The 18,662-nt window shown below is 46.6% G+C and overlaps 1 protein-coding gene across 3 annotated transcripts in view; it reads left to right on the top strand.

The window, feature by feature from the left end:
• Positions 1-225: 225 nt before the first annotated feature.
• Positions 226-18,662, top strand: part of PDE4B (phosphodiesterase 4B) — a 353,582-nt gene continuing 335,145 nt past the window's right edge. Inside the window, exon 1 of one of the 3 annotated variants that reach the window (XM_077333429.1) lies at positions 226-577. The gene's annotated coding sequence lies outside the window, so the exon portion shown is untranslated. Of the gene's footprint in view, positions 578-780; positions 805-18,662 lie in introns of those variants that run through there. The other 2 variants (XM_077333431.1, XM_077333430.1) reach the window with 2 other exon arrangements.

Genomic DNA, 18,662 nt, shown 5'->3' with positions numbered 1-18,662 from the left:
TCGAGGCAAAAATACAATACAAAAGAAGGCATTTGAAAAACCACACGCTGTGGGGTTTAGATCCCCATCGATATAGACTATGACATTAAAGAAAGAGAAGGACACTGGCGTGGGAAGCATCATTTCTAGAGTTGTTGAGATTGCTCCTTCAGCCTTTTAGGGAAGATTAATATCTGAATTCCCAAGCCAGGGCATCTGGTGTGCCCATGTATTTACACCCAACACGGTCTGGGGTTAGCAGCACAGCATCGACAGGTGGTGGCCCTAATAGCACTAAGGGGAGGGGGGAGTCTCTCTCTCTCTCTCTCTCACATACACACACACTCACGCACGCACACACACACAGAGCAAGTGCTATATTCGGTAGACTGGCTGGGGAGAGCGGCAGAGCTTCATGAAACCAGCTTGCTGCTGCTGCGCCTGTTTGTCAAGAGGCGCTGAGGGGAGACCGAGGCAGCTCGGCTCTGGGCAGCAGACTGGTCAGCAAACGCTACGGGGCGCAGAAAGCGCTTTCCCGACCTTCCTCGGCGGAAGCCGTGAGGGATGCTTGGCTGCTGCGCCTGGATATCGGGGGAAGGTAGGTGCTCTCGCCTCGGAGAGAAGGGGGGGGGGGGGGGAGGAGGAGAGACAATACCGCTTTGCCGAGGCGGAACATTTCAGCCTTCTCACCTCGCCCTTCCCCGAGCCATTGCTTTCCGGCTGGGTTCTTGTTTATCCAGCCTTTTGGAGAGAAATGGAGTACTCGCGGAGCACACGCTTCCCTCCGTGGACGAAACCAATCAGTCTGGGATGGGAGCGAACCAGGTAAAATAAAAAGGCGGCTGTTTGGCTCGGGCCCCAGAGGGAGCCCGGGCTTCCCCCCTTCTCCTAGGTGGAGTGGTTTGGGTGCGACCTACCTGCCTGCCTGGATTGCCTTGCCAGCAGTTGGCAGGTTCAGCTCCTCTGGTTTTGAACCAAATCAGGGCGAAGAACAACAGCTATGAACTTTGGGGTGGAAGGGTGCCTCGCAGGACTTTTCTTCAGTGTGATGTTAAGACTAGCCTGGCTGCTGCATGTGCTGCCAGGTGACCGGTGCAGCAAGGCATGCCACAAGTGCTGTGGGCAAGAACACAGAAGGGATGCTAGGCCAGAAATCCCTCAAATTGCACAGACATGCATGGGGACAAACTCTGGGTAAACAGAAGAGTGTCAGAGTTGAACTGACTCCTTTAAAAAGTTAAAATTAGCATGGTTGATCTTGTTCTGTTTACTGCTGCGCTGTGCTTATTTCCCTGGTTTTCTTTGTTTTGACCTACTTTGTGTGGGGGAATAGTTGCAAAATGGTGTTGGCTAGAGAAAGTGCCGATGTGGCTGATTATAAAGATGATGAAGCCCCACGGGACTTCTCCCAATTTTCTGTACGTCTTTAAACCCAAAATGATAAATTGTGGAAAACCTTGTCAGACGATGTAGTGATGGCCACAGGAGTAAGGTAAAGGTAAAGGTATCCCCTGTGCAAGCACTGGGTCATGTCTGACCCTTGGGGTGACGCCCTCTAGCGTTTTCATGGCAGACTCAATACGGGGTGGTTTGCCAGTGCCTTCCCCAGTCATTACCGTTTACCCCCCAGCAAGCTGGGTACTCATTTTACCCACCTCGGAAGGATGGAAGGCTGAGTCCCGGCTTTAAAAAGGGATTAGATAGGTTCATGAAGGGTGGCTCTATCAATGGCTAGTAGCCATGGTGATTGAGGGGAACTTCCATGATCACAGGCAATCAACCTCTGAATTGCAGAGCCAGGAGGCAACATCAGGGGAAGATCTTGGTGTGTATGCCCTGTTGTCCCTCTAAAGCAGGGGTAGTCAACCTGTGGTCCTCCAGATGTCCATGGACTACAATTCCCATGACCCCCTGCCAGCAAATGCTGGCAAATGCTGGCAGGGGCTCATGGAAATTGTAGTCCATGGACATCTGGAGGACCACAGGTTGACTACTCTTGCTCTAAAGGAACTGGTTGGCGACTGTGTGAGACAGGATGCTGGACTAGATGAACTGCTGGTTTTCTTCCTTTTTAAAATTAGTGCACAGAATTATAATTTTAGTCCATTTTTGCTCTTAAAAAAGGTAAAGGTATCCCCTGGGCAAGCACTGGGTCATGTCAAACCTATTGTGGAGCATGGCATTTAGTTTGTTGGCCAGGGCCAGCATCATGGGCCAGAAAAAATCTGGGATCTTCCATCTACCTTTAGTATCCTTTAATTATTTCTTCTACTGGGCCCTGGATCATTGGAATTACCTTCCTCAGGATGTCTGTCTCCCCACTAAGGATATTGCACCCTCACAGATTTGGAGGACTTAAAAGGTAAAGGTAAAGGTATCCCCTGTGCAAGCACCAAGTCATGTCTGACCCTTGGGGTGACGCCCTCTAGCGTTTTCATGGCAGACTCAATACGGGGTGGTTTGCCAGTGCCTTACCCAGTCATTACCGTTTACCTCCCAGCAAGTTGGGTACTCATTTTACTGACCTCGGAAGGATGGAAGGCTGAGTCAACCTTGAGCCGGCTGCTGGGATTGAACTCCCAGCTTCATGGGCAGAGCTTTCAGACTGCATGTCTGCTGCCTTACCACTCTGCACCACAAGAGGCTCATTTTTGCTCTTAGTCTTTATTTAATAGACCAAAAAAATCTTATCTTGTGTGTTAAGATACATGAATGAATTCAGTTAATTTTTTAGCTATAAGTTGATAATTTGGATAAAAAGCATTAAAATACGCAATGTATGAGAAAACATCTGGAAAACCATACACTTTGAGTTTTAATTCCACATTGATATAGGCTATTTTTTATTTATGTGTGGAAAATGTGTTAACAAACTGATTATTCTTTTTAATTTGAAAAAATTAATTTAAATTTGTTTTGTTTTTATTAAATAAATGGCATTCTTTGATTTGCTTTTCTGTCTTTAGTTTACTTTGTAATCTTTGTAATATAATGATACAATGTATATATTTTATTATCCTGTAATTATCTATTACAGCATTGATGCTGCTAATTCTGTTTGTTATTTTTAATTATCACTACAATGACATGTATAATGTCCCTTTCTTAAGGATTAGGAGGCTCACTAAGGATATACTTGCATTTTTATGTGCTTATTTCAATGCATGTCTATATGTGAGATGTTAGTCATGCAATATCCCTTAAATGGAAGATCCTTCTTTCTTTGTCTCTGACCTGAATAGGAAAAATGAGGAACAATGGTTGAGGATGCTGTGCAATAGTTTTATAGGTACCTGTAAAGTACCAAGAAGTAACTCCATTGAAGATTAAACACAAGCTTGTGATAAAATTGTACTGAATGCTGAATCAGAAATGTGAATTATGTCTTGTTCACCATCAGAAACAATTTCCTATTTTTCAGAAGTTTGTCATCTACGTGGAAAACATTTATCTATATGACAGCTAGTATTAGTATGTTGATAGAATTCAGTGTTTATACATTTTAACAGGGTTTATACATTTTAAAATCTTGATGTATGTGCAAGACCATTTCCACACTGGGAACTTCATTGCCCCAGCTCCCTTGCAGGAGCACAAATCAGGGGCGGATGAGGCTCACTGGGCCAAAGGCTCCCCCATGTGGGTGCAGGAAGAGGTGGGGCAACCTGCCACAACTAAAATTCCAGCCTGCAGCCCAGCATGAAACTTCCAGTGCATAAATGGTCCAAAGGAGGCAATTGTACAAATGTGTCATGTCAACTTTCCTTGATATTGTTGGTTTATGTCATTCTCCCCCCCCCCTCCCGAGAATAGTACAGGAAGAGATGTGTGCCAGATGTTTAAAATATGTTCAAGTCGGTAGCAGTGTTGGTCTGAAGTGTCACAACAAAATCTTTGTCCAATACCACCTTTAAGAACAACATATTTATTCAAGGTGTGAGCTTTCAAGTTCATGCACTCTTCCTCAGTCAATGGAACAAGGATCATAAGAATATAAGGAAAAAGTAAATTATTAGCAAATTAGTAAGCAGAGTCATAATATCCAGAGAGGTCAAACTCTCCACCAAAGAATTAATGGACACAAGTCTGATATCAAAAAACACAGGACTAAAAAACCTGTAGAGAAAAACTTCAGCCTTCCAGGGCATTCAATAAGGGATCTCAGAGTAGCTGTTTTATTGCAAAGGAACTTCAAGACTAGAAAGGGAGATTGCAAAAATGCAGTGGAACATGGAATACCTGGGACTCAACAAGGACATAGATTTCTTATCTCACTACGTATCAGGAAAAAAATTTTCACAGTCAGAGTAGTTCAGCAGTGGAATAGGCTGCCTAAGGAGGTGGTGAGCTCCCCCTCACTGGCAGTCTTCAAGCAAAGGTTGGATACACACTTTTCTTGGATGCTTTAGGATGCTTAGGGCTGATCCTGCGTAGAGCAGGGGGTTGGACTAGATGGCCTGTATGGCTCCATCCAACTCTATGATTCTATGATTCTATGATACGTATGCCAACTTCATTCAACTCATATATCCACTTTCCTTATAATTCCCTCTTTTAATTTTATTTGGGACAATGTAACTGTAATGTGATGTAAGTAGTCTGATCTCAGGTTTGTCACTTGTGGGGATGCTTCCATGCTTGGGTGGAGATCGATGGGGCAAACAACTAGTCTCTTTTAATTATTTCTTTTCACAACAGGAAAAGTGTCTGCCATTAAATACTAACCTTGACATTTTTATTTCTCCAATGTTTTTATGAACTACGACTGAACCCAATGAACTGATTAGCATTTTGAGGAAAGAATTATCATACCATAATTTGGATATTATGACACAGTTTACTAATTTGCTACTAATTTCCTTTTTCCTTACATCTACATTCTTATGATCCTTGTTTCATTGTTTGTTTGTTTGTTTATTTAATTTAATTTATTTATTCACATTTGTATACTGCCCTCCTCTAGGGCTCAGGTCAGTTCACATGGAATGTAAAGGAATCTTAGAGAAAAGGGAAGGTGATTGTAAGCCGCTTTGAGTAAGGTTAACAGATTTTAACATTAGTAAAGTGGGACACCATTGATCGGGGGGGTTCTTGATTAAAAATTTGGTCTATATGGAGCAACACAAAGTTTCAAAGAATGCAAAAATAGTATTGTAATATATATATTTTTAATTTCAACATAAGTACAATTTGCCAGGTACCCCCAGATGTCCCTCCAAAAGTGGGACAATCTGGTCACCTTAGGCCTTTGAGACTCCTTCTGGTTGAGAAAAGTGGTTGAGGAAATGCCAAAAATGCCTGAGTGAAACTAAATGAAAGAGAGGTTTAAAATAACAAGCATCTTTTCTTTTCCCTCTTAATAAAACAGTAAGGGGTGTTGGGGTGGGTTCAGTCCGTGATGAGGAAGGGCAACAATTGGTCCCATGGCCCTGGACTGACTTGCGGAGGGGCCAATTGGAAGGCGCGAAGCACCCTCTGATTGGCCCCTCACCAGGACAGACCAAAATTCCATCCAGCCAGGGGCAATCTGGAGAAATGGCTGCCAGTCTGCTCCTGACCACCAAAGGGAGAGGAGGGCTGCCAAAGGGGGTGAGAACAGAGGCTTGGACAGGCTGTGCCAGCCCTTTTCGCCCCAAGGCTGTCCTAACTGCCATGTCCAACTGCAAATTGCCTCAGAACCCTGACAGAGCTGGCAGGAGGCTGCAGAGTGCTCCCCCCCCCCATCAGGCCTGCTGCGAAGGAGCCTCTGACAGCCCCTGACTGAGGGGAGGGAGGCCTTTCCAAGAGCAACGCAGGGGAGACTGAGGGCCTTCCTTTTGAGGGGGGGACTTTCCCCTTCTGCCAAACAGTTGCCTGACAGGGAGGCCACAGAAAAGCCCCTTCTCACTTAAAATACTGCTCTGGCCGTGGGTTAGACACAGCCAAGCCATGTGTCTTTGTTCTTTGCAACTCTCTGCAGGTTTGAGGCCACTGCACAGCGTTATTCTGCAGATGAAACTGTTTTTTTTGTCTCCTGTTTCATCTGCACAACAACCCTGTGCAGTAGGCCTCAAGTCTTTCAATTCAACAACAACAATCTGTGTGGGAGGCCTTAAATGTTTATTCTCTACCACACCCCTGTCCAAAGTAGCCCTTTCTGCCTGGGGAGCTGATCTTTATACTCTGCAGGTGAGCTGTAATTCCAGGAGCTCTTCAGGCCACACCTGTAGGTTGGCTACCCCTGGGTTGGAAATATTCCTGGAGGTTTGGAGGTGGGACTTCAAAATCGTACAATGCCTCAGAGTCCAGACTTGAAAGGAGCCATTTTTGCCTTCAGTTGGGAGGGAGTGGTGCAGGGGTCTCCCTCCTGGGCTATAGGCTATGTCCAGCCCTTATCAGCAACTGTTTGTATTTTGGGGTGCAGACATGCAGACCAGCATCAGTCCTGTAAGTCTGGAAAGTGCAGGAAGTTCTAAATAAATACTTACAGCCTGAAACTGTAAATAGGGAGAAGAAGGGAAAATGCTTTGGGACACCTGAGGCCTGCGGGGACACTGCGGCCCATTCCCAGTTCTCTCAGACCTCTCACAACCCCACATACCTCACAGGTTGACTATTGTGGAGAGACGAATGGAAAAGGTGTTTGTGAACCGCTTTGAGACTCCTTTGGGTAGTAAGCAATAGGGTACAAAAATCCATTTTTCTAAGGAGCAACCATGAAAGAAGCATGTGGGCACATAACATTTTATCAACAGTGAAAAAATGGAAAAGAAGGAACAGGGTGGACACCTGTGTACTGTGACTACCCCCATGTGTATTAGGGCAGAGGGGCATTTCGGTGAATGTGGACTAATTCACACAAGAAGGGAAATGATGCAGAACTGGGGGGAATTGGTTGCTATGTAATCTTCCCCTAAGAAGAGTCTCCAGTCTGATGTTCCCTTCACATATCTGAAGATATAGCTCTGGAAAGCTCATCTGTAACCACTATGCCAAAATTCCCAAAGGTCAGTCTTCTCCCACACTCATCCTCAACCTTCCAAACCATAGGTTCTTGACACCCATATCTCCACACCCATACCCTCATTTGCCACCACGCCACCACAACCTCCCACACAACACAGACATTCAACCCCATGCCCTTACAGACTGGACAACTCCTCCCCTTCCTCTTCCCATTGCCAAGCTCTAGCGCCCGTTGTATTCTTGGATACAACGGGCTTTGCCCCTAGTAGATAATAAAACATTTTATATTGTCTTACAAGTTAAGGCCATTGAGTGTTAATTGTTCAGTCTGCTTGCTTCTGATTTTTTACCACTGGGTAGCTATTCTATTTTAAATGTTTCCAAATCTTAATATGGTGGTCCTCTAAATTAGATGCCTTACAAAAACTTGTTCAAGCAGTTTTATTTCTTTGTTTCTTACCTTGAAATACCTGGAATAGGATATGAAAGCATCCAGTTTTTCCAGTGTATGCTGTGATACCCAGGGCTCTTGCATGTTAAATGCATATTGACTCGCAGGAGGGCATTTCAGGCTGGAATAAGATGCAACACACCATTTGGGTATAAACAGTTTTATTACCTCCCCCAAGGGAGGGTTGGCACAGCAATAGAGAGGGAGCCTGACCTAGCAGTCAGCTGACTGCACAAAACCCACCGGAGTCTAGAGGCACCCTGAGCATCCACAGAATTCCCAGCACGGAGAGCAGATCCCCTTGCCTACTGGATTTTGCCACTAAGGGAAGCGACCTTTGTAGGGGAGCCAAAGGGTGCCAACTTCAGTTAGCTGCCCCCAGGCTGCCTGGCAAACAAGCCCCTGACCTCCCAGCTGGATCAGTTTCACTTCATTACATGTCACCACTTATGGAGGCCCCAAACCCCAGGGAGTTTGATTGCACACTGGACTCCTGCCAACAGGCTCCATCCCATGCAAATCCGCATCTGTGACAAAATATTAAAGTGAAACATACACCTCAAATTCTGCAACAAAGCTGTTTCCACATAAACATTGGGTGGGTGAGAGGGAAGCTGCTCTGTGGTGTCTGGGGCGAATATGACAGGACCCTGCATGTGGTGCCTTTATAGGCACTGCTGGTCCTGCCTGCCCCCTATGTTGATTTATGTGTGCCCGTAGCGAACATTGCAAATGGGCAGCTGGGGCGAGCACGTCCCCCTCCAGCCAACCCTTTGCAGTGTCAAAAGCAGCTACAGTGAGTTGGACTTGGAGTCACAGTGAGTTGCTAGACTTGGAGGAGATCCTGTGTTTGCTCTAATAGCTCTTGCCACTCTGTGAAGAATGACTGTTTCTTTATGATTAGTACAAGTGATTCAGCTACTGGATTTAGAATCATGCAGTACAAGTTTTGGAGACTAACTCTCATGAGCAATTTGTATAGGTTTGGGGACAATGGGAAACAATGTGCTGTCTTTTTGAAGGTCCTGTGAAATGGCTACTGGGGGTAGCTTTCTTTAATCCCAAAGCCGTGTAGTTGAATCATTCCAGACTTTCTTTTCTGCTGTTCTAGATTACAAAGATATCACTAATACATTGTTGGTAGATGAGTAACTTGTAGGTGGATTCTTTAAAGCAGTGGTCCCAAACCTTTTTATCACCGTGGACCGGTCAACACTTGGCAATTTTATGAAGCCCGGGGGTGGGTAGTCTTTTGCCAAGGGACGTCGCTGCTGCCGCCTGAGCCCCTGCTCCACTTGTTTTCCCGCCAGTGCTCCTGACTTCCAGCCACCCGCTGGGGGGCGCTGCCATCAGCAGCTGCACAGTGCCATGCCGAGGGGGAGCCCCAGTCATGGCGGCTGCTGGAAAGCACCAAAGGTGAGCCGGCGGCAGAATGGCAGGGCAGCCCCTGAAGCAGCAGCTGGGGAGGAGGACGAGGAGGAGCTGCGGCCTGGTACCGACTAATCCACAGACCGGTCCCCGGACCAGGGGTTGGGGACCACTGCTTTAAAGGATGACTTGTTCAGGTGTGTACTGACATAAGATGGAGCAATGCAGGAACCATATTCATTCTACTTGTAATAACAGTTGTTGTTAGTGATACTAATGTGTTGATATATCCTTTGGAGGAGGCTCATTGCTGTTTAGAAAAGTTGGTTGAGCTTAGAATTGTCCTGATTTTATTATTGTTTTAATTTCTATATGTAAAGCAAGCATTTAATATGCTACAGTTCCAACTTGTATAACATTTGGTACCATACACAATTGTTTTGTTAGAATTTTCTGCAAACATCTAGCTGAAACCACTGAGTGAAATATGTGCATATATATTGGTCTTTGGATATTTGAACATAGAAAAAAATGAGAGAGAACTGCAGTCTTCTGTGCTCAGAATATTTTTAAAGAAATACTTGTACCCTGGGCAAAAGCTGTAGCACCAACGGCTACCTGCACTGAAAATATTATAGAAAATGGCTCTCTCAAAAAAGCAATTAGCTTAAAGATTATCTGAATTCTGAGAGTCTATCGGTTATGTTTTGCTACTTATCCTTGACTCTAGAGAATTACTCAGTATGCATGTATGTTCCAGATACAAAAAGCCACTGTTCCATGTATTCCCCTTTTGAAAAACATTTGTGCCCACCAAAGAACTTAGTGTTTTAAAAAACTGCTTTTAGGATTATGGTGACATAAAAGTATTAGTACCTGTCATGGTGATTACTTAGTTCAAAAATATTTTACTTGGAAGAAAGTTCTGATGATTTAATGGGAGCTTATTGTCATACAGGTGTCCTTAGGGCTGCAGTTGATTTAAACATTTATGGATCCTTTAAGGACTGGTTTAAATATGCCAAAGAAAGAAGAAGAATGCTTCGGTGAGAGAATTATTATTATTATTATTATTATTATTATTATTATTATTATTATTATTTAATTTTTAGACCACCCTTCTCCCAATAGGTCTCAGGGCGGTTTACAACATAAATAGTTAAAACACAATAAAATCCCCATAAAAACCCCAATTAAAAGTTACATATAACATATAGCGGCGGTGGTCACAATTCTGATCTTAGTTCAGCCTGGTGGAGAGAATAATGTTCAGAAGAGGGTGGCACCAATACAATACATCTAACCATGATCTCGATGTTAGAGATCTCAATATTGGAGGGGATCCTCTGATGGATTTGTGGCAGAGCTGCCCTGGCCTCAACCATATGCCTGGCGGAAGAGCTCCGTCTTACAGGCCCTGCGGAAAGCTGGTAGATCCTGCAGGGCCCTTAGATCTTCTGGGAGCTCATTCCACCAGGTTGGGGCCAGGACTGAAAAGGCCCTGGCCCGGGTCAAGGCCAGGCGAACATCCCGTGGGCCCGGGACAACCAGTAAATTCATACCCGCAGAGCGGAGTGCCCTGTGGGGGGCATAAGCAACCAAGCGGTCCCGCAGGTAGACGGGACCCAGGCCGCGTATAGCCTTAAAGGTCAATACCAATACCTTGAATCTGATTCGGAAACACACTGGTAACCAGTGTAGATGACGAAGCACCGGCTGAATGCGGGCCCTCAAAGGTGTTCTAGTGAGGACCCTGGCAGCCGCATTTTGGACCAGCTGTAACTTCCGAGTCAAAGACAAGGGAAGGCCTGCGTACAGCGAGTTACAGAAGCCTAATCTGGAAGTGACCGTTGCATGGATCACTGTGGCCAGGTGTTCCGAGGACAGGTATGGCGCTAGTAGCCGGGCTTGGCGAAGATGGAAAAATGCCGTCCGAGCTACATTGCTGACCTGAGCCTCCATAGAGAGGGAGGCATCAAATGTCACTCCCAAATTCCTGGCAACTGGTGCAGGTATTAATTGCACCCCGTTCAGGCATGGGAGGCGCGCTTCCTGGTCCTGCCCTCTTCTGCCCAGCCACAGGACCTCTGTCTTGGAGGGGTTGAGTTTCAGGCGACTCTGCCTGAGCCATCCAGCTACCGCTTCCAAACAGCTGGCAAATGTATCCGGGGTGAAGTCCGGCCGGCCATCCATTAGGAAGTAGAGCTGGGTGTCATGTGCATATTGGTGGCAACCCAGCCCATAGCCCCAGACCAGCTGGGCTAGAGGGCGCATATAGATGTTAAAAAGTGTGGGAGAGAGTATCGCCCCCTGCGGAACCCACAAGGGAGCTCACAAGGGCTCGACATACTCTCCCCCATCGCAACCCTCTGCGTCTGGTTCTGGAGGAAGGAGACCAGCGATTGAAGCGCAGTCCTCCTTATTCCAGCTCCGGCGAGGCGGTGTACCAATAACTCGTGGTCAACCACATCAAATGCGGCCGACAGGTCTAGAAGCACGAGAATGGTGGAGCCGCCCCGATCCAGCTGGCACCGGATATCATCCATGAGGGCGACCAGCACGGTCTCCACCCCGTGGCCAGGGCGGAAGCCAGACTGGTATGGGTCGAGGGCCGAAGTTTCATCCAAGAAACTTAGGAGTTGGTCCGCTGTGGCCCGCTCTATCACCTTACCCAGAAACGCCAAGTGCGAAACTGGGCGGTAACTGGCGGGGTTCCGCGGGTCCAATGATGGTTTTTCCAGTAAGGGGCGTACCACTGCTTCCTTGAGCCCCTTGGGAAACTCTCCAGATGTTAAGGAGAGGTTGACAATCTCCCTCAAGGGGCCTCCTATTCGCTGGTCACCCGATTTGAGCAACCAGGACGGACAGGGATCCAAGGGGCAAGTGGTCGCCCTCACTGAACCCAGTAACTTGTCCACTTCGGTTACACAGAGCCGCCTGAAGCCATCAAACACTAACCCCCTTGACGGCCACGGAGCTTCCAGTTCACTAACTGTATCAATCGTGGCAGGTAGGTCACGGCGGAGCGACAGGACTTTGTCCGCAAAATAGCTCGATAATGCCACACAGCTCAATTCCAATTCCCTTATCGTTTGTCACCCTTCTTCGAGGGCAGTAAGTGATCTAATTACCTTAAATAATTGTGCTGGGCGAGAGCTTGCGGACGCGATTTCTGCGGCGTAGAAGTCTCGTTTCGCCGCTTTCACCGCATTCTCATACGCCTTCATAAGCGTGCGATGAGATGTCCTTGTAGCTTCGTCACGAGTCATCCTCCACACTCGCTCAAGCCGTCTCACTTCCTTCTTCCTCTCCCGAAGCTCCTGGGAATACCATGGAGCCTGTTTGAGGCGAAGGCGGAGAGGGCGCCTAGGAGCAATCTCGTCAATGGCGGCTGTAAGGCGGGACTGCCAGTCCTCCACCAAGGCCGTCAACGAGGTGCCGGAGGGCATCGAGTCCCGCAGGGCATTCAGGAATCTCTCAGATTCCATGAGTCTCCGCGGGCGGTGCCAGATCTTTCAAGGCGACGGTCTCGCCTTCGCTCACCCAGCTTTCCGTCACGCAAGCCAGGTCAGCCTCATGCCTTACGAAGTAATCCCGCAGGGTTGAGGACTTGTTGTTTATTGACCTGCCATTGCATAGGATCAACACCGGTTCCACCCTAGCCCTCTCCCCCATGAACCTGGGGATGGGACGAAGATTTGAAGGGCAGTGTCCATATCGACCAGGTCACCGTCCGTGGAAATTCCACGGTCGGGGCCTCCTTGGACCTACGTACGTCGTTGCCCCCCTATTATTGAATCTCCTCCCACCGCTATGTTTGCCTTGGCCCAGAAGAACTGGAATTATAGTCCCGGGCCGGATTCCCATCTCAATGGCCACACTCTCTTCCCTAGGCCACCATGTAGGGCAGTCCTTCATCTAACAATTCTAATAGCTGTCTAAAAACCTCCCATCCCAATCCCTCCCGTCCCAATCCCTACCTCAAAAACCCTCCCTCAAAACCCACCCTTGACTAACTACAGCTATACTGGTCCCACCCACTAGCTATCCAGGGTGTTATACCGAGGATCCAGCTGAGTACCCAGCTGCTCTCCTCTGGCCGTCCACCCCTACCTAACACTCTGGAAAAATAAAATCCTGTCCCCCAACTGAATGGAACTTAGTCAGAGCAGTTCTGTCAACATCCAGGAGGTGGTGGAGGGGGTAGCTCGAGATACTCTCCTTCTTCTCCTACTCTTCATATGTTGCCGTTGCACTTTGTAGCAGCAGGGGCTCTGATCTTGATTGCTCCAGCATGGAATGCAGGGATCCGTTCTGCTCTCAACAGCTCTGCCACAGCTGAGTGAGACAGACAAGGTCCCACACTGCAACCAACCTTCCAGGCTGAATCCTCCCAAGCTTCGAGTTGGGGGAAGCTGTTTTCTGTGCCAACACCTGCTGGATGGATCAAAGGTGTGCAGTCCTTGCAGCAAGAGCTCCCACTCATCCTCCAAGAAGACGGCAGTGAGAGGGGGTGTGGGGAGAGGGGGAGTAGCAGAAGAGCGAGCCATGCAGCGTTAAAGTGACCGCAGAGCATTCTTCCGTTCCAATGATGTGGGAAAACTCTCTAGAATGGACTGTCACTTTAGACTATAGGTGACCACTTTTGAATGCACCCCAAATAATTGCTCCCTACAAAGCAACTGGGTAGCAGAAAAAGAGTTTCTAGCCCTGGCCTTGCTGAATATACATTTATTTTGAACTTGTAGAGAGTTTTTATTACAGCAGAATATTCATTAGTATTCTATACCTGCAGCCTGATGTGGTGTGATCTACTTCGCCGCCTCACTCTCCTGCATGTGGAAAAAGGAGAATTATTATTGAAAATATCCTCATGTATTGTTGACATGAGAAGCAGACTGCCAATGATGAGATCTGAGTTTTCTGGGGAAAACATTAGTTTGATATAAGTATCTTTAAACGTCCCTCTAAATAAAATAGTAAGGGCTGGTGGGGAGGAGTTAGGGCGGGACCCGTCCGGGATAAAGACTCAGAGGGTCCAATCAGGAGCCGTGAAGCTCCTTATTAGGCCCCTCCAAGTGCCACTCGAGGGCCAAGTGGCCAATTGGGAGGCGCACATAGCGCGCCTCCCAATTGGCCACTTGGCCTGCCCTGGACTGGCTGCCCAGATCCGCCATTTCCCCACTTGCCGCCAATGTGGACATGTCTGCAGGAGGACCCGGCGCCGGCTCCTGTCACGAGCGGCCTGCCTCGCCAACGCCCGACGCGGCTTAGCCCCACTCCTCGATGATACAGCCACCAAACGCATGCCCGCGCACCCAGGAGGACCCGCTGCCGCCTACAGCCGCCAGCAGCCCGCCTTGCAAAGCGCCTCCTGGTCTGCCCCCTTCAACATCAGCCGCATCCAGCTCATCACCGCCATTTGCTGCCTTGCCACCATGAGGGAAGCTTGCCGCCCGCCTGCAAGTCTACTTTAAGTATACTTTAAGTATACTATAAGTATACTTGGCAATGGGTATTATAGTGCAGGCTAAGTGTGTATATTGGAAAAGTAGGCTGACTAGGTACATGACCCTGAATGTATTTGATCATATCTGCTATAGGTACATTTGTATGTGTTTGAGGATATACTATCTGGCATCTGGCATGAGATAAGCAATGGTACCTTTGTAACTAAGAACATTGCAAGCATGAGGACGGCTTAACTATATACTTCAGACAAAGGGCCTGTGCTTCTGGAAATGTTTTCCTTTATTAATCCAGCTTGTTTGAATCAGTTGGTCCTCTTCAAATAATAGTCGCCCAAGACAGCCGGAACAGTGAGCTACTTCTTTATCATCATCCCACCCCCAAGGCACGAGATGTTGGAAGTCCATTAAGTGGGGAGGGTGAGATTAGTTTCTCACCACCAGGGTGGGATAATGCTTATAGTGTTTTATTTGGAAATTTTATTGTGGGGTCTTTTTATTATGTAACCCACCACAAGCCAGCTAGTATGAGAGTGGCAGGTTATAAATTTAACAACAACAGTAATGATTATGATTTTACAGGAAGAACAAATAAATTGACAAACATGAGAAAACATTTATGGGAAGAATATGGTGTTTATACAGCTGATGCTGTAGGTCAACTTCTGCCCCTTTATCTCTCAACAGAGCCTACAGCTCAGCTAGATAGAACCTATTCTACCTTGATGTGGTTTCCAATAGCTACATTGGATCCCATCCCCAGCTCTCTTGTGTTTGTTTGTTTATTTATTTGATTTATAGGTAGCACTGTGTGTGAACGAGACCTTGGAGGTACTTGTGGACTGTAAACTAAACATGAGCAGGCAGTGTGATGCAGCGGTAAAAAAGGCAAATGCCATTTTGGGCTGTATCAACAGGGGCATCACATCAAAATCACAAGATGTCATAGTCCCATTGTATACGGTACTGGTCAGACCACACCTGGAGTACTGTGTGCAGTTCTGGAGGCCTCACTTCAAGAAGGACGTCGATAAAATTGAAAGGGTACAGAGGAGAGCGACGAAGATGATCTGGGGCCAAGGGACCAAGCCCTATGAAGATAGGTTGAGGGACTTGGGAATGTTCAGCCTGGAGAAAAGGAGGTTGAGAGGGGACATGATAGCCCTCTTTAAGTATTTGAAAGGTTGTCACTTGGAGGAGGGCAGGATGCTGTTTCTGCTGGCTGCAGAGGAGAGGACACGCAGTAATGGGTTTAAACTTCAAGTACAACGATATAGGCTAGATATCAGGAAAAAGTTTTTCACAGTCAGAGTAGTTCAGCAGTGGAATAGGCTGCCTAAGGAGGTGGTGAGCTCCCCCTCACTGGCAGTCTTCAAGCAAAGGTTGGATACACACTTTTCTTGGATGCTTTAGGATGCTTAGGGCTAGTCCTGCGTTGAGCAGGGGGTTGGACTAGATGGCCTGTATGGCCCCTTCCAACTCTATGATTCTATGATTCTATGATAGCTCACCACTTCTAGCCAAGCTGGCCTATGGCGGGTTACACATTTCAAACCACACAATAAACTCCTAATAAAATAATTTATCCCTCCCTCGTGGCGAAAATAACCTACTTCCCCCATCCCACAACTTCCTATGCCCCCTGCTTCAGAGGATAGGTGGTAACAGATGGTAATCAGGGAGTAGCAGATGATCATGTTCTAGCCGATTCATGTGCCAGACTTCAAAAACGTGTGTAGCTTCCATTGGCCAAGATTCTGACATTGCCACTGGCATAGGGAAAGATTCACAAAAGTTTGGTTTATTTCACTTGGCTGGTATGTTCCCTCAGTAATAAACTGTATAGAAATTGGGATTCCTGGGATATGGCAGGATGTTCTGTCAGGAGGGAGTAATTGACCAAAGTAAGCATGTATACTGGTATAGAAGGACTGATAGATAGTCAGCACACCAAAAAGAGCTTCTAGCTGGAATTGTAAAATAAGTGACTTCATAGAGTAAGCAAAGCAATGTACAGCAGGAGAACAGATGAGCCTATTCAGCCAGATACATAGCCACGGAGAGCTGTGAACATGGGACTTTGGGCAGTCTCGAGTCTTCTAAAAGAGCAGCAAAAAAAAAAAAAACAACAAGAATCCCTGGCCAGTCTGGCTTGGGGGAAATTCACCTCCTGACCCCAAGGTGGTGATTGTCATGAACCCTGATTCATGGCCCTCCCTTACTATGGTCTTCCCGGGGCCAACATCATAAACCTATAAATCCTTTCCTGGCTCCTAGCCTCCTCTGCATTCCACTAAAGTTTCCAGCTGGGCCCCGCTATCTATTTGATTCCAACAACCTTGCTGGGCGGGCAGAGACAAAACAAATGTAACTGTTAGGATCAATGCGTAGCCATTTGGCTTGGCTGGGGAACTTTGCACCTCTTGTTATCGCTTGCTCTCCCACCTAAACCTTAGCCCCCCTTCCCCTATGGGGTCACCTCTATAAGAATCACCTAATGTCTATTGTGCCCTTGTATCTGCCAAGACTTTTGCTCAATGGGTCTTGACGCACATCTTTATTTCGTACTGTCTGTTTAATAAAGCTACTCTTTGGATTTTCACCTGCCTTGGAATCCTGGACATCCTTTATCACAGACTTTACTGACAGGGCTTGGCCTGATCCATGACAGTGATCAGTCTGGGCATGCAAGAAAGGGCCACAAGAGCCCACGTGACAGTCCTCTCCAGGCTAGATTACTGTAACTCACTCTAAATGGGCCTTCACTTATCCCTGATCCAGAAATTGAATCTGGTACAGAATGTGGCTTCTCAAGTTTTTGCAACGACCCCTTGGAGAGCCCACATTTGACCTGTTCTCCAGCAGCTGCACTGGCTGCCAGTTGAGTTCTGGTTCATGTTTAACGTGTTGGTTTTAACTTTTAAAGCCTTAACACAGTTTGGGATCAAGGACCACCCCTTTGTTTATGCCCTCTCTGACAAGCACTTCACTCAGCAAATTCTAACATGCTGATAGTTCCTGGCCCTGGAGAAGTGTGCTTGACTTCAACCACAATTAGGGCCTTTTCAACCCTTGCTGCAGCCTGGTGAGATGAGCTGCCAGTAGGCTCCTGGACCCTTATGAAACAGAGTTCCATAGGGCCAGCAAACAGTGCTCTTTCACCAAGCATTGGGCTTCTACTTTGACCATTTGCCCCATCTAAGCCAGACCAGAACCTGAAATTTTACCTATTCTGTGTCTTGACTCATCAGGGATAATAAACAAATGCAGTGAGTATTTAAAAACTTTTAAGTAAATTTTTTAAAAGGTTTTAATGTATTTTTATTTATTTAGGGTTTTTATCAATTAATTTGTTGTAAGCCTCCCTGAGATCATTTTGGAGGAGGCTTGGAAACCTAGCCAATAAATAGATGCCAAGTAAAACAAAAAGTCTTCACTTACTGGCAGAAAATAGCAATGGAAGGGAAGAGATGAATATCCCTGTGAAGAAAGTTCAAAAGTCTTGGAGCAACTACTGACAAGGACCTCTTCTTGGTTGCCATTCACCTAATTTCAGAAGGTGAGGGCACTTGAAGTAGGTGCTCCAAATTTTTTTGCAGTGGGTAAGAGGGCTCATTAGGGAGTAGGGAGTCCTTCAGTTCTGTTGATCGCAAACCAAATAGGGCTTTAAATGTCAGCATCGGCACCTTGAATTGTGCCTGGAAACAAATTGGCAGCCAGTATAGATGGGCCAAGACTGAACTGACCCACTCTAGTCAACACACTCCACTCCACACCTTGGTTGCAGTATTCTGTATTGACTGAAATTTCTGAACACTTTTTAACAGCAGGCCCATGTAGACACCATTGCACTAAAATCTAATTTAGATATAACCAGGGCATGTTCCATAGTGGCCAAATTCTTCCTGATTCTTCCTGTGGCCAGGTTCTTCCAGGAATGGCCGTATCTGGCTAACCAGTTGGAGCTGGTAAAAGGCATTCCTGGGCATGGGTGCCTCCTGATTATCCAGCGATAGACTTGGGCCCAAGAGCATTCCCAGACTACAGATTTGTTATTCAAATGCAACCCCATCCAAAATGGGATAATACCTTACATTCTGGGTCAGACCTTGTGCCCCCCAAGTACAACTTGCATCTTGTTTGGATTAATCTTCAGTTTATTAGCTGGCTTCCACTCCAAAACATGTGGGTAAGGATAAATTGGTAGACATACATTATACATATTCTGTGGATTTTTTTCTCCATGTCATATTTATAATGAGGTGTGTTCATTTTGCTGTTATTTTTCTTTCCTCTTGATTCAAGGAGGAAAGCTCTTCCAGTTGCAATACCTTTTCTCCAGCTAATTTGGATTATATTCTTATGGATTGTGCCTGTCTTCAAAGATGTTATCTTGTTGAACACATTTCAGATGGGAAAGGTCCCAGTTTTATAGGCATTTACAATAAAGC

Source organism: Paroedura picta, chromosome 4 (genome assembly GCF_049243985.1).
Source record: "Paroedura picta isolate Pp20150507F chromosome 4, Ppicta_v3.0, whole genome shotgun sequence".
NCBI classification, from domain to species: domain Eukaryota; kingdom Metazoa; phylum Chordata; class Lepidosauria; order Squamata; family Gekkonidae; genus Paroedura; species Paroedura picta.
This window is presented reverse-complemented; position numbering and strand designations above follow the sequence as displayed.